This window comes from Nycticebus coucang, chromosome 8 (genome assembly GCF_027406575.1).
Source record: "Nycticebus coucang isolate mNycCou1 chromosome 8, mNycCou1.pri, whole genome shotgun sequence".
Lineage (NCBI taxonomy): Eukaryota > Metazoa > Chordata > Mammalia > Primates > Lorisidae > Nycticebus > Nycticebus coucang.
Genome location: NC_069787.1, coordinates 108097075 through 108112159, shown reverse-complemented (window position 1 = coordinate 108112159; position 15085 = coordinate 108097075).

Here is a 15085-nt window from a genome sequence, read left to right as displayed (position 1 = left end):
GAAAAGGAATCCAAGGCTGCAGTGTCCCACCTGCCTGGTGGTGCCACTGCCAAACCCGTTTCAGTCTCAAGACCTCCCCAGCATGGGCTCACAGCACCTTGACTGCCTCATCTCCACCCTCCAGTGGGACCCAGCCTTGGCAGAGTACCTGAGGCTGGACAGGTGAGTGGGGTCTTCATGTCCTTCTGTACGAAGGAAGATCCAGGAGAAATAAGGGAACAGGCTGTGCCGTGGGGACACTAAAACCAGGGTGGGGAGATATTAGATTTACCAAGAGAACAAATAATGAATAATTCTAACAGGCAGACCATTTCAGGGCCAGACCCTGTGGTTTGGGATTCCAGATTCTCCTGGTGAGGGTGCCCACTGAGCTCCTGCCCGGGGCCCCTGGGAGTCTGGTGTGAGGCTGAACTGTCTGCTGCAAGCTTTCAAGCTCTTTGAAATTACCTGTTGCATCTTCAAAATTCATGAGAACTTTGCTCTGTACCTCTGGGTTTGTTTTGACTTAACCTTGATGTGCTAAGTTACTTCCAGTGAGTGGGATAGACGCTGCAGGGACATGCCTGTGCTGACCCGTCACTTCACATGCAGCTGGCACAGTGTTGCTGAGAAGACAGCTTTTCTGCTGTTTTGCTGCACTTCGCCTCCTTTCCTGTTCCTGTCTGGTACTAGTCACTCAATTCCCCTCCCAACTTTCTGTCCACGGTCGGACTGGCCCTGCCCTGGTGAACTCATGACTCAGGTTAATACACTCCTCTGAGCACAGATCACAACAGATGTGACCATGTGGCCCCAGCAGAACCCGTGGGTCTTAGCCCTAGGATGTCAGCTGTTGCTCTTAGGACAGAGCGGTCCTATTTCTGCTCAAAAAGCTGACCTGCTGGGATGTAGCCTGGAAGCTTCAAGGTCACTAGCAGATAAAAGCTGCCTGGGAATGAACTGGCCCAAAGGGAAGATGCAAAGAGGTAAAATCCCAGCAGCACAATTTTAATGCCTGGATCTTCCTGTACCTGAAGCCATATGATTTTTTTATTACACTGGTTTGCATTAGGTTTTTTTCACTTGTAACTAAAAGAGTCATGACTAATTCAACTAGTGGACACACGCCCCACTTGGGAGGTGCAAGTTTAGTAGAAAGAACATTGGCCCTTTGGTATGGGAGTCAAAAGACTGAATTTATATCCTCCCTTGCTCATAAATTTGCTTTACAATTTTAGGGGTTAGAATAGGTAATCTCCAGGGTTTCTTCCAATTCTAAGATTTTCTGTCTAAAAATCTCATAAAAACTGAAAGGAAAATTTAAATTTGTAGACTTGAGATGAGATTCTTGGGCTGAAAATCTGGAGATTCTAACTCTGTTTCAGGGAAGGCCTTGGAAATCTATAACTCCAACAAGGAGTTATTGAGCACCTACTGTGTGTGAGAGGCCCCTTCTTCTAACAATGACGTCCTTGTTGGGTGGGGAGGGTGACCTCCATTCTCATGCTGGACTTTCTGTAAAATCCCAAAGCTGGCTCTGAGAAAAAACATACATTACTGGCAACACACTTCCTCTAGTCATTCACTCACTCCATAAATGGTGTTTAAAGCTTCTGTTTATGAATAAGCTATTCACTGTCCAGTTAGTTCATTTATAAACAGCAGGTAAATGACCGTGTGCATTTATGCTGCTTTTGCTGTCGATGTCTCATTTAAAACCTTAACAAGGCCATGCCATAGTAACTGTAACTTACACATGACTAGAACTCAAATGGCTTATTATCAAGATAAACATTTATTATATTAAGGTATACAATATTAGTGTCATATTTTATACATGGTTACTTGTAGCATAGTTCAGCTCAGGGCCAACACCATATTGAATTATTTAAAGCCATTTCTCCCAGGGTTATTAAAAAGTTCAGTAAAATATATATTAGTGTATAAAATTTTAATGCATAGTTCACATTGCAGCGTTTGCAAGCTCTCGGCCTTTAGAAGAGGAACGCTGGGAAACAGCTCCAAACAGACTGTGTCTTTGAGAAGGTCCTCACAGCGGGACCAAACACAGCCTTCACTTGTCTCAGCAATGACTTCAAACCCTGCAAAACTGTCCTTAGGCAAGTTACGGGCGAGGAGGCCAGAATAAAGGTGAAGCCACAAACTGTGGCTCTGGGAGAGCTTTGGGTCCCCACCCCAGTGAGTTTGACTCTTGTTGACTTGATGCAGGGAGGGTATGAACTACATTACTCAAGTAGACAATGAATCCGGTGTTTGCCACATGGTTATTAACCCATTTTGTGAGTGCTTGTTGTATCTTCTCTGAACTGGACCTTCCCTGGAAGAGTGGGTGGGACCAAAAAGCACAGTTTTCCAAAGCTCAGCTAAGATTGGGACATGCGCAGTTGGCCCACGCCTGTAATCCTAGCACTCTGGGAGGCCGAGGCGGGAGGATTGCTTGAGCTTGGGAGTTCAAGGCCAGCCTGAGTGATGCGAGACCTCGTCTCTACTAAAAAATTACAAAAATTAGCTGGGCAGGCACTGTAGTCCCAGCTATTCAGGGAGGATCACTTGAGACTGGGAGTTTGAGATTGCTGTGAGCTATGCTGATGTCACTGCACTCTACCCAGGGTGACAGAGTGAGACTCTGTCTCAAACAACAACAACTCAGCCAAGGTATAGAAGCTTTGCTTGGATCCTGTCAAATGTGGGGCTTGCCACTGCAAAAGTCCCCTCCTTGCCACCGAGAGTTTATCCCCTCTATAGAGCACTAACAGACCCTGCTAGCCAATATTTGGTCACACCAAGGTTGGACTAGGTGACCCTCAGTTTGAGCAAGCTACTGTATTCCTTTGAGCCCCAATTTCCCCAGTGAGTACCCGAGGCTGTGACAAGAAGACATATGTCCCAGGCTAGGTGCTGCACAAGGGTGCATTGGTCAGCGAATCTCATTTTTCGCCTTTATCCCCCATCTGGCTGTGAATCACCCCTGGACAGTGGTGCTCCGTGAGTAATGGTTCTAGGTCAGTAAAATGTATGGTGGTGTTCATGTCTTTCATGTTCTTTTCCTCAGAAGGAGGAAAAGGTTATTTTTCTTTCTTCTCTGAGTCTCTTAACAAATAAGGGCAGATTAGGTCTGGACTCCTTTGCTTCTGGAGATGCATTTGGGTCTGAGAGCTCAGAAGAAGCTACCAGAAGTCTGTGCTCAGGATCCCCAGAAGCAGCCTCCGAGACAAGGATTTGGGGGTAATACAGGCAGTAGCTCAGGAGGCACAATAAGGGAGGGGAGATGTAAGATGGTGAGGCCTGCTGATGCAGGGTGTGTTAGCCAGCAGGTCACTGCTGGGGCCACCTTTGCCTTCCTCCCACTGGCCCACGGGGTGTGAACACAGCTCTCTGTGTGGTTCCTTTACCCACGAGCATTATTTCGCATTTGTTGAGGTTGCTCCCAGGTCATTAACTTCTGGGCACACCCTGCAGCTGGGGAAGTCCTCGGGCAGAGGCTCAGGGGCTTGTAGGAGGATGCTGGTGGCTTCCTCAGAAAGGTGAGTTTCAGGGGTTACCAGCAGACACCTATAGTGACTGCTACACCCGGCCTCCAAAAGACGGATCTTCCCCAATGTGGGGTTAAGCTTGGTTCTCTCTGAGGAGAGGGGCGCAGGCTTGTGCTTGCTGCTTTGGGTGACTCCTGAAGGTGGAAGAAAGAAGGTAGCTTTAATTGTATGTTTAAAAGGCTTCATATGTTCACATGCTTAAATCTGGGTATCAGAATTTAAGCAGTTCTTGAAATGTATGAATGTCTCCTTAATATTCTGGTTATGAAGCATTTCTCCCCCAAAAGAAGGTAATATGAGGTCTGTGCATGCTGGGAATGGTACATCATCTTATGTCAGGCTCTGAGGGTGGCACACCGTGGTGGTCAGCGACTGGGCCCTAAAGGATATGATGTTGGCAGCAGCCGTGTAGAAGCACCATGCCCAAGCTAGGCAGGCAAAGTCGATGCCATTCATTTTATTTTTAGTTATTTTTTAATTTCTTTTTATTTTTTATTTTTAGAGACAAAGTCTCACTTTGTTGCCCTCGGTAGAGTGCCGTGGTGTCACAGCTCACAGCAACCTCCAGCTCTTGGGCTTAGGCGATTCTCTTGCCTCAGCCTCCCGAGCAGCTGGGACTACAGGCACCCGCCACAACACCCGGCTATTTTTTTATTGCAGTTTGGCCAGGGCTGGGTTTGAACCCGCCACCCTCAGTATATGGGGCTGGCGCCCTACACACTGAGCCACAGGTGCCGCCCTTATTTTTAGTTATTTTTTTGATGCCACTAATTTTAAATGGGCAATGTGGACGATGAGAAGCTCAGTGGTTGACTGAAGATCAGAGACGCCTCCCCAGGGTTTCAGGACTGTCCAAGACCTCCTGGCTTCTTGGGTGGTGCTGGGAAAGATGAGGTGTCCCTCATAATGAGTTATGTTGGGTATCTCACTGCCTTGTGAAGTCTGTGCCAGAAGTAGGGAAGTAGGGACTGGGGGCCAAATAGTACTCAAATTAGGATAAAAGAAAATAATGCGATGTGTCTCGCTTTTGAGTGTTACAGATCAAATGAAAACCTATGAAGTAAATACAGTTTTGAAATCAAATATGAGGGAAGCGGAAATATGGGGCCACAATGCCAAGGGTGAGAAGTTGCATTTCAATGGTGAGAGTCCAGCACAGGCACACAGAAAGGGGAGTCTCCTCTGCAGTGAGGGAACACAGCATCAAGAAACTAGAGCACACTGCCTAGGGTGACTGCTATTTAGTAATAGCGACAAAAAAAAAAAAAAAAAAAATGGTGCCTCTTCCCTTCTTAAAGACTCACAAAGTATGTGAAATCACGGAGAAGATGAAGAATAGGGCTTGGGCCTTATGACAGAAGTCTAGATGCTCAGGGGAACTTTAAAACACAGAGCAGGAAATCCTATTTCCCCAAGGGCAACCTGTCACTTTGAGAGATAGCACAGGCTGGAAATGGAGACGGGTTCAAGAAAGGCTAGGAGGAATTCACAATTGGCAAAGGCAGGCATGTTACTTGGGAAATTTAAAGTTTGGGGCGCCTGTCTCTGATTGAAAGACACTCTTGACCTTCATAAAACCACCAGCTGGTGGAACCATGTGACTCGGCAGGCCAGTGGGTCACTAAGCAGCAGAACAAATGGAAAACACAGCACTAGTTAACTCAGATGTCTTCCCTTGACTCCACACAAATGGGGCAAAATGTACTGTGGCCCTCTTCCAGTGACACGCACACAGGCGGGCGGGTTAAGATTCTCATGGAAGCACCACCTGACATGTATGGAGGAAATACTGTTAAACTGTTGAGGGGCCCCATTTCATTTTCTACCATCCTTCCTCTGCGCTCCTCTTCCTCACCCCCACTCTTACCAGTCTGTCTGCAGCCCTGTTTAGCACCGTGTTTGCTGGTGGAAGTGAGGGGAGAGCAGTCTTGGATGTCACCAAGCCGGGAGCTGCTGTGTCTTCCTGAGTGCCACGTACATGCTGGGAAATCTAGCCATTTTCCATCTGGAGTGACCCAGGCTCAAAGCTCAGCTCTGCTACTGACTGATGCTGCATCTTGGACATTTTTCTAAGCCTCTGTTTTCTTATACAGAGAGACTCAAAGCCTCCATGTGGGAATACTGTGATGAATAAATGAGCAGATTGTTTATAAAGTGCTTGATCCCTGGGGAGTGCTTAGCAAATAGAAGCCCTTGTGACGGAAATGACCAAGAAAGTATTAAGGTGGTGACCCAGGTTTGCTGAAGTCCTGCCTGGTTGCTCGCAGGGAAGGGTGACAGAAAAATGTTGGATGGTAAAGGAAGCTCCAAGCTCTTGTGTGCTGAAAAACAACTCCTCTGGGGCATTTGCATGGGCTGCGACTTGGAGGCATCATCTATTCATTCCTACACGGATTCCCTGCCCCACGTTCCATGGGCACCCTCATCCCCTCTGCAGACACGCTCATATCATCAGGCTTCCTGGAACCAGCGCCTGCCCCAAGAAGAGGACAGTTGGCACATTACCCCAGTTGTCCTGCAAAGTGGACATTTTAGAAGCTCAAGTTGCAGTGGGCTCTGTTTCATTTTTGTCTCAAGGTATCTGCCGGCTCCTAGACCCAGAGTTTTCTCAGATGCCACCAGCACATCCGCAGGGCTCTAGAACAGAATGGCCTTATTTAAAAGTAAAACTAGTTGAGAGCTTTTGAAGAAAGGCTTTTACTATCATTTTACTCCAGTCAGTTCAATTAGGCTCAAGGAAACATGCTTCTAATCTTTGGTAAAAAGAGAAACGCAGAAAATATTCAGTAAGTCCAAGAGATAAGCGCAAGAATGTTACAGATGCTGGTGATGTTATGATTCACCCCTTTGGATGATGGAGGCAGCTGGGCCTGTGTGCACAGAGCAGGGTCTTCCTGAACATGCAAACTTGAAAACCACCTGTGCCTCCTGCAGAGGCACTAACTCAGTCCCAGAGGCCTGGTGGCTGTACCCTGCCTCACACTGCAGCTGCTTGGCATGGTGGTTGGGACCCAATCTCTGCTCCAACACATAACTGAATGTGTAAACTTGGGCAAGGTACTTAACCTATCAGGGTTTCTACTTCCTCATCTTTAAAATAGGGCTATAAATAGTATCTCCTTATTGTGAGGATTAAAGAAAATAACATGTAGCATTTAGAATCATGTATGGTAAGTGCTCATCCAGTGTTAGATATTGTTTTTACCATCATCATCATTGTTGGCATCATCATTTCTCCTGGATTTCTTGGTCCGACACGTAGTTGACCTGAGTTAGTAGATAATTGAAGGTGATTCAGAGTGGCTGTAAAGGAGGACGAGAATTCATGCAGGACTCACTTGTCTAATGCCATGGATCATGGCTGCAACTTCCCACACCTGAATGCTGGGACAGACATTTCTGTCATTCATGCATGTTCTCCGATAATCTCTGTAAATGTAATCCTATACATTGGCTCTATTTGAGCTGAAGTAGCCAAAGGACTTCTTGATGGAAGTAAGAAGAGGAAATGAACCTTATTTTTATGGAAAGGAGAAACTGGAGGGCCTTCTACATTTTCATCATCCTGCAGTTTGAGGTATAGATTAGACAATGGCTATTTTTTTTGGCCACTTTACGTCAGAGCTCTTCCTGCCAGTAGGGAATACTCCATCAGTGATGTTTGCTGGGAGACAGAGCTCTGCCTCTAGTCTCAGAATGCATAAGGATGAGATATCCACTCTTCCAGAAGCTAGGACATGGGCCTGTGACCTAAGTTCAGCCAACTAGATATTCCTGCAAAGAATTCGAAAGTTGAGGAAGTGAAGCCGAGTCAGGAGTGGGTTATGGAGAGGGGCCGAGTCTAGTGGTGGCAGCATCTGACAGCAGTGCAGTGCTGGTGGTGTTAATGTCACCTGTTAGCGCAACAAGCATTTTTCCTGATGCTACTGAGGGGGCAGAGGTGAATGCGATTCACCTGTCTAGCCAAATGAGCAGACAGACAGGCAAGCAGGGAATTGCGAGATTATGCAATCCCTGAAGGTGTTCCCAGAGGTTTCCAGAGGGTGTAGGGTTGTAGAGCAGTCCTCCAAGAGCAAGTGGGACCCCACTGTGGAGGTGAGAAGCAGTAGACTTGGCAGGGAGTGTGGGGAGCACAGCAGCTCTGTGTGGCACTTTGAGTACAAGTTGAAGTTTCAGAACATGGAGTTGGTGACATAAGCCAAGATCAAGTCATGGGGGACCGTATCAGTAAGATAACCATATATAATTTATCAACCAAATCGAGACTCATTTTTATACAATCTTTTATTTTTAGTAGAGACAGGGTCTCACTCTTGCTCAGTCTGGTCTCAAACTCCTGAGCTCAGGCTATCCACCTGCCTTGGCCTCCCAGGGTGCTAGGATTACAGGTGTGAGCTACCACCCCTGGTATGAGACATGTCTTTTGTTAAATTAGATTTTTTATTTTGAGATAATTGTAGATTTGTACACAGTTGTAAAAAGTAATACAGAGAGGTCCTGTGTCCCCTTTACCCAGTTTCCCCCCAGTGACAACAACATGCAAAGGTAAGTCAGGATAACACAACCAGGAAATTGACGTTGGTACCCTCAAGGGACAGAACATTTCCATCCTGTTACACTTTTATAGCCACACCCACTTCCCTCCCACCAACCCTCCCCTTAACCCTTGGTAACAATTCATGTTCACTATTTGCATAATTTTGTCAGTTTAAAAATGCTAAATGGAATCATATATTACCTAATCTTTTAGGACCAGCTTTGTACTAGTCAGTATAAATGGATTCATATATTACCTTATGTTGTAGAACTAGCTTTTTCATTTAGCTTAATTCTTTGAAGATTCACCCAGAATGCTGCATTCTGGATAGCTCGTTCCTTTTTGTCATTGGGTGGTGCTCTATGTTGGGTTGAGTCATAGTTGCGCTGTTTCCAGGTTTTTCCCTCTGGTAACTGAAGCCTCAATAAATACTTCATGTTTTTTTTGTGACTGTAAGTCTTTATTGCTCTGGAATAAATGCTTAGGAGTGCAAATACTATGGCTTATGGCATTTTCATGCTTAGTTGTTTTTTGTTTGTTTGTTTGTTTTTAGAGTCAGATTCAGAAGTCTCACTATGTCGTCCTCAGTAGAGTGCCGAGCGTCACAGCTCACAGCAACCCCATACTCTTGGGCTCAAGCGATTCCCTTGCCTCAGCCTCCCAAGTAGCTGGGACTACAGGAGCCCACCACAACACTCAGCTACTTCCTTCTTATGGTTGTCATTGTTGTTTAGCTGGCCCACACGGGGCTCGAACCCATCAGCCACGGTGCATGTGGCTGGCACCGTAACCACTGTGCTACAGGCACGGAGCCCACGCTTAGTTTTTCGAGAGCTTGGCAAGTCATTTCCCAGAGTTCAAGGAACTCTGTACCATTTTTCATTTCCACCACCAACATACAGGGGCTGTCCGGAAAGTATCCAGCCGGGGTTAATATACCGAGAACTGTTTGCGTGACACTGATGTAACCGGCAGCCGTGGCACGGGGACCGGAACGCGCCTGGGTGGACAGTGACGCCCTCACGGGACTAGCCAGCCGGGCGCTAGTCGCCCCTGAGTGAGCGCGTGTGCTGTGTGGCCGTCACATTCGAAAAGACTGAATGAATAGAGCAACACATTTGCCTCAAATTTCGCGATAAGCTTGAACATTCCTCCGAGGAAACTATTTGGATGATTCAGAAGGCTTTGGGGTCCATGCAGTGAGTGCAGCACAAGTAAAAGTGCGGCACAAACGGGCAGCAGCGTTTGTGGAAACGTTTGTGGAAAGTGATCCTCCTTCTGGAAGGCCCTCCGCGAGCGGCACCCCCGAGGGGGTGGGGCCACGAGCGGAACCCCGGAGGGGGTGGGGCTACGAGCGGAGCCCCCGAGGGGGTGGGGCCACGAGCGGAACCCCCGAGGGGGTGGGGCCACGAGCGGAACCCCGGAGGGGGTGGGGCTACGAGCGGAACCCCCGAGGGGGTGGGGCCACGAGCGGAACCCCCGAGGGGGTGGGGCCACGAGCGGAACCCCAGAGGGGGTGGGGCCACGAGTGGAACCCCCGAGGGGGTGGGGCCGCGAGCGGAACCCCGGAGGGGGTGGGGCCGAGAGCAGAACCCCTGAGGTGGGGCCGAGAGCGGAACCCCCGAGGGGGTGGGACGTACGCAGGTTAGGTGAAGGTACGCTGGGCGAAACGCGTGGGGTGCCAAGGTGACTACTTTGAAGGGAACCGAGCCACATTGTCCTTTGTAGAATGTTTCCTTGTGTCTTGTTTCTTCTTCAATAAATGCCTCTATTTTTTATATTACATGGCTGGACACTTTCCGAGTAGACCTCGTATGAGGGATCTGGTTCCTCTGTTAATTTGGTATTGTCCCTATTTTTTTTTTTTTTTGTCTCACTGTACCGCCTTCAGTAGAGTGCCATGATGTCACAGCTCACAGCAACCTCCAGCTCTTGGGCTTCCGCGATTCTCCTGCCTCAGCCTCCGGAGCAGCTGGGACTACAGGCGCCCGCCACAACGCCCGGCTATTTTTTTGTTGCAGTTTGGCCGGGGCTGGGTTTGAACCCGCCACTCTCGGCATATGGGGCCGGCGCCCTTCTCACTGAGCCACAGGCCCCGCCCTGTTTTTAATCTTAGCCTTTATGATAGCAGTGTAGTGATGCTTTATTGCGGTTTTAATTTGCATTTGCCTAGTCACTAATAATGTTGAACATCTTCTCATGTGCTCACTTACGATCTAGTGTCTGTTCATGTTTCCTTCCTCTCGCCTTTCCTTCCCTTCCTCCCTTCCTTCCTCTTTGTTTCTTTCTTTCCCTCCCTCCCTCCCTCCTTCTCGCCTTCCTTCCTTCTTCCTCTCCCTGCACCTTTCCTCCTTCCTTCCTTTCCTTTTTTCTTTATTTTGCTGTTGAGTTTTGAGGGATCTTTATATTTTCCAGATACTACATCTTTATGGATATGTGGTTTGCAAATACTTCTCTGTCACTCTGTGGCTGGTCTTTGTATCCTCTTAATGGGCTTTGTAATTTTCCTTTTATGGATCTTGATTTAGTGCCAAGTCAAAGAACTCTTTGCTCAGCCCTAGATCCAACCAATACACTTTGAGAGCACAGGGCAAATCAGGATATGTGATTACGCTACCTACAAATCATGCTAAATAGCTGACACTCAATGCTGTAGGCAGCAGGGAGGAATGATGAGGTTTCTGTAGAAAATGGGTTGGAAACCGGAGAAGGGAGCCTAGCCCCGTGGAGCTTCTAAATTCAAAGAACCACAGAGTATCAGAGTTGGAGGCCTCAGAAGCGACCAAATCCAAACTCCCAACCCTTGCCTTTTCTCTATTTATGAATTTTTAATAGTGGTAAAATTCTCAAACATAAAATTTAACATTTTAACTATTTTAAGTATAGAGTTTAAGTATATTCACACTGTTGTGCAACCAATGTCTGGAAGTTTCTCAACTTGCAGAACAAACTCTGTATCCATTAAACAATAGCTTCTTATTTCCCCCTCCCCAGGCCCTGGTAACTACCTTTGTACTTTGTTTTTACCAGTTTAACTACTTTAGGGACCTCCTACCTGTGAAGTCACACGATATCTGTCTTTTTGTGTCTGGCTCATTTCTCTTACACAATGTCCTTGAGCCTCATCCCTGTTGTAGAACAGCATGTGTCAGAATCCCTTTCTTTTAGTATTCAAGTCCAACTCAATGTTGGATGAGGACATAGGGACACAGAAGTGTGTACTTCCATCAACAAAATTCTTTTTTTTTTTTTTTTTATTGGCCAGGGCTGGGTTTGAACCCACCACCTCTGGCATATGGGACCGGCACCCTACTCCTTGAGCCACAGGCACCACCCTTCATCAACAAAATTCTTTATCAGAAATGGTGGAAACTCTTTGTGGCTGGTTGAGAATTCCCTCGGCACCTGTAACTTTGATGCAGATCCAGGGCCCTGGGGCTCTTCTTAAATACAGATTCCAATTTAACAGGTCTGGGGTGGGCCGAGGCTCTGCATTTCTAATCAGGTGCCTTTGCTAATAATCCATGGATCACACTGAGGGCAACTGTTTACAAAGCATTAAATAGCTCACTGAATGTCCAGGTGGGCCAGAAAACCAGGCAAAGTGGCTTCCTAGTCAGGAATAAAGCTTCCTGGAAAGCAGGCACAGGTCCTGTGGGGACCCTGCACACTGCTGCCCCAGCTGGCTGCTGTCACCACCCTTGCTGAGTGGCTCCCACAGGGCCCAATTCCTCATATCATCATCTTCAGATTTATGATCTGGCATGGAGGCAGCTGACTGCCCAGCAGGGTTCAGGCTGGTCCCTCCCCACAAGGAGAGCTGAAAGACAGATCCTCCAGTGGGACGTCCCGACTCACACATCGTGGGATTCCTTAGACTCAGTTCACAGGTGACAGATGGCCAGAAAGAATGACAGTTGTTCACTACATGCCCCTGTAGGGTGGGACAAAGTCTATAATCCCTGAATAACCAATGTGGTTTAAAATGCTGGAACTTCTGAGAAGAAGGACACGTTAACTCAAATGTGTGAGAGCCAATAATAATTTTTATTCTTCTATTAAAAAAGTTGTGCGGAGGCCAGACACAGGTGGCTCATGCCTGTAATTATAGCATTCTGGGAGGCTGAGGCAGGAAGGTTCCTTGAGCTCAGGAGTTCGAGACCAGCCTGAGCAAGAGTGAGATCCCTGTCTCTACTAAAAATAAAAACTAACCAGGCACTGTGGTGGCTACCTGTAATCCCAGCTAGTTGGGAGGATGAGGCAAGTGGACCACTTGAACCCAGGAGTCTGAGGTTGCTGTGAGCTAGGCTGAGGCTGAGGCACTCTAACCTGGGGAATAGAATGAGACTGTGTTTCAAGAAAAACCAAACCAAACCTATGTGGACATCTGCAATTTTCTTCATGCTTGTGACTTTCTCTGGTCCTTCATAAATCTCAGGAAAGGTCTCTCTTTCAGGAAAGAGAAGTTTCCCTGACATCTATGGTCCTTTTGAATTTTTGCTGTGATGTCGATTCATTTGCACCAGATTGTTAAACTTCATTTATTCAGGTCACCAGCAGCTCCTGACACATTCTCCTTCATACAGAGGGGCTGTCTTTCCCCCAGCATTCTTAAGCATATTTAAATAGAATGTCAATCTTCTAACAACCAGAGAACGCTATAAATACACTACAGATATATGAAAGTTATCAGAATCAAAATGAAATCACTTGTTTTAAAACAAAAGCCCTGACAAATAGTCAAGAAAGGCTAGGAAGAGAGGGTTCTCAAGCATAAGTGTCTCATAAAAACTATCATGAAAAACTCCACAGAAAGCACAATTTTGCACAAAGGACATTACAACCTTATACAAAAAATACTTCTGTGAGGACATCTGCCTAACAACTGCTTGTCCAAACTCAGAACGGTGTCACCTTGTTATCAATCTTTGTAGCCAAGAGTAATAATTTCAAAACAATCATGTAATCCTCCTAATTTTTCCTTTAAAATCCTTTGTCTTTCTTGACATCTTTGAATACATGCATGGTTCACCATGACGCACTGCAATACCCTATTCCTGGATTAATACTATTTTCTTGAGGAGAGCCTCCTCTGTTATTTAGGTCGAGAGATGGAAAGAGCCTAAGGATGTTGGAATCTTGTAACAAACAATAGAAAAGAAAGAAGATAGAAATGGGATTTGTTAATAGGTGGTCAGTATGCAAATTTGCAGTCGTAAGTCAGACATGGAAATATGTACTTCTGTTTCTCCATAACTAGGTGGCTCATGGATTTTGCAGAAAAAGAACTAAATTTATCTATTGAAGGCAACTCAGCAGGACTCATTTTAAGCCTGTCAGCTGAAGACATAAATTCATCCAGTTCCATAGCTACCATAGACAGCAGCCACCAAGCCACACCAAGACTCCTCCAGAGGAAAGGAGAACGCTATCCTCCCAGAGACAAACCACTCGAGGTTTACTACCTCAGACACTGTAGCAGCAAAATGACTCCCAAATCAAAACACAAAAGTAAACTGAGCAAAATCAATAAATGAAATAAGTAAATAAAATAAAAATAAACTCAGCCAACGCAAGACTATTCCACTCCCCTCTCAGTTCCTTCTCTGCTCTTAACCAAGGGCGATTTAACAGAAAGGGAAGACAGTGTGTCTTCTGGCATCAGAGCAGGGCAGCTGGTCCCTGCCATGGCTGACTCTTCTGCAGGGTAGCTTCTCCCTCTGCAGCTCTGCCCTCGCTTGATGGCCATGAGCCACACCTCCCTGTTCTGACCCTGGGCCTCATAGGGTTCTCAGCCATCGCTGCTCACCCACCTCGGATTCTCAGAAAGTTTTGACTATTTCCAGCCCACATCAAGGCTCTGCAAGAATCTCCTGCAGCCACTGCTCTTCACTCACTCAGGCAAGGGTGGCATCATCCATACAAATCTCATTATAGGATGAGGCCACTAGATGACAGAGTGAGACCCTGTCCTAAAAAACAAAATAAAATAACCACCCCCAAAGCACAAAAATCCCATAAAAACAATACAGAAAATCAATTAAGCCAAAACTCGTTCTTTGGTTTAAAAAATTTTTTTAAATAGATTTAGGGGGTATAAAGTGCAGTTTTGTTACATGCATAGTGGAAAGGCTTGGCTTTTGTGTAACCATCACCTAATTAGTGTACATTGGGTGATATCTCTTTCCTCCCACCCTTCTGGATCTCCAGTGACTATTATTCCACTTTTCCACTTTCTATGTCCATGTATACATTTTATTTAGCTTCTACTTACAAGAGAGAATATGTGGCATGTGACTTTCTGTTTCTGTATTATTTTACTTAAGATAATGACCTCTATTTCCATCTCTGTTGCTGCAAACACATGATTTCATCCTTTTTATGGCTGAGTAAATATTCCATGTTTTACATTGTCTTTATTGAATCATCTGTTGATGAACACTTAGGTTGATTCCATATGTTTGCTATTACAAATAGGGCTACAATAAACATACATGTGCAGATATCTTTTTGATGTAATAATTTTTTTCCCTTTAAGTATAGATACCCAGGAGTGGGATTGCTGGAGCAAATGATAGATTTATTTTTAGTTCTTTGAGAAATCTCCATATGTTTTTCCACAGACGTTGTACTAATTTACATTTTCACCAACAGTGTATTAAAGTTCCCTTTTCTCTGCATCCGTGCCAGTATTTACTGTTTTTTTACTTTTTAATAATGGCCATTCTGACTGGTATAAGATAGTAACTCATTGTGGTTTTAATTTGGCTTTCTCTGATGATGAGTGATGTTGATGTTGATTAGTGGTGATCAGTGATGTATAGTGATGTTTCTCTGATGAATAGTGATTTTTTCCTTATGTTTGCTAGTTATCTGTATCAAAACCTGTCCTTTGAGTAAATATTGACAAACTTCTAGCTAGACAGATCAAGAAAAGAGGAAGAAAATGTAAATGAGCAATATCAGAAATGAGAGAGGTGACATCATTATGGAGTGTAAAGGTATTAAAAGGAAA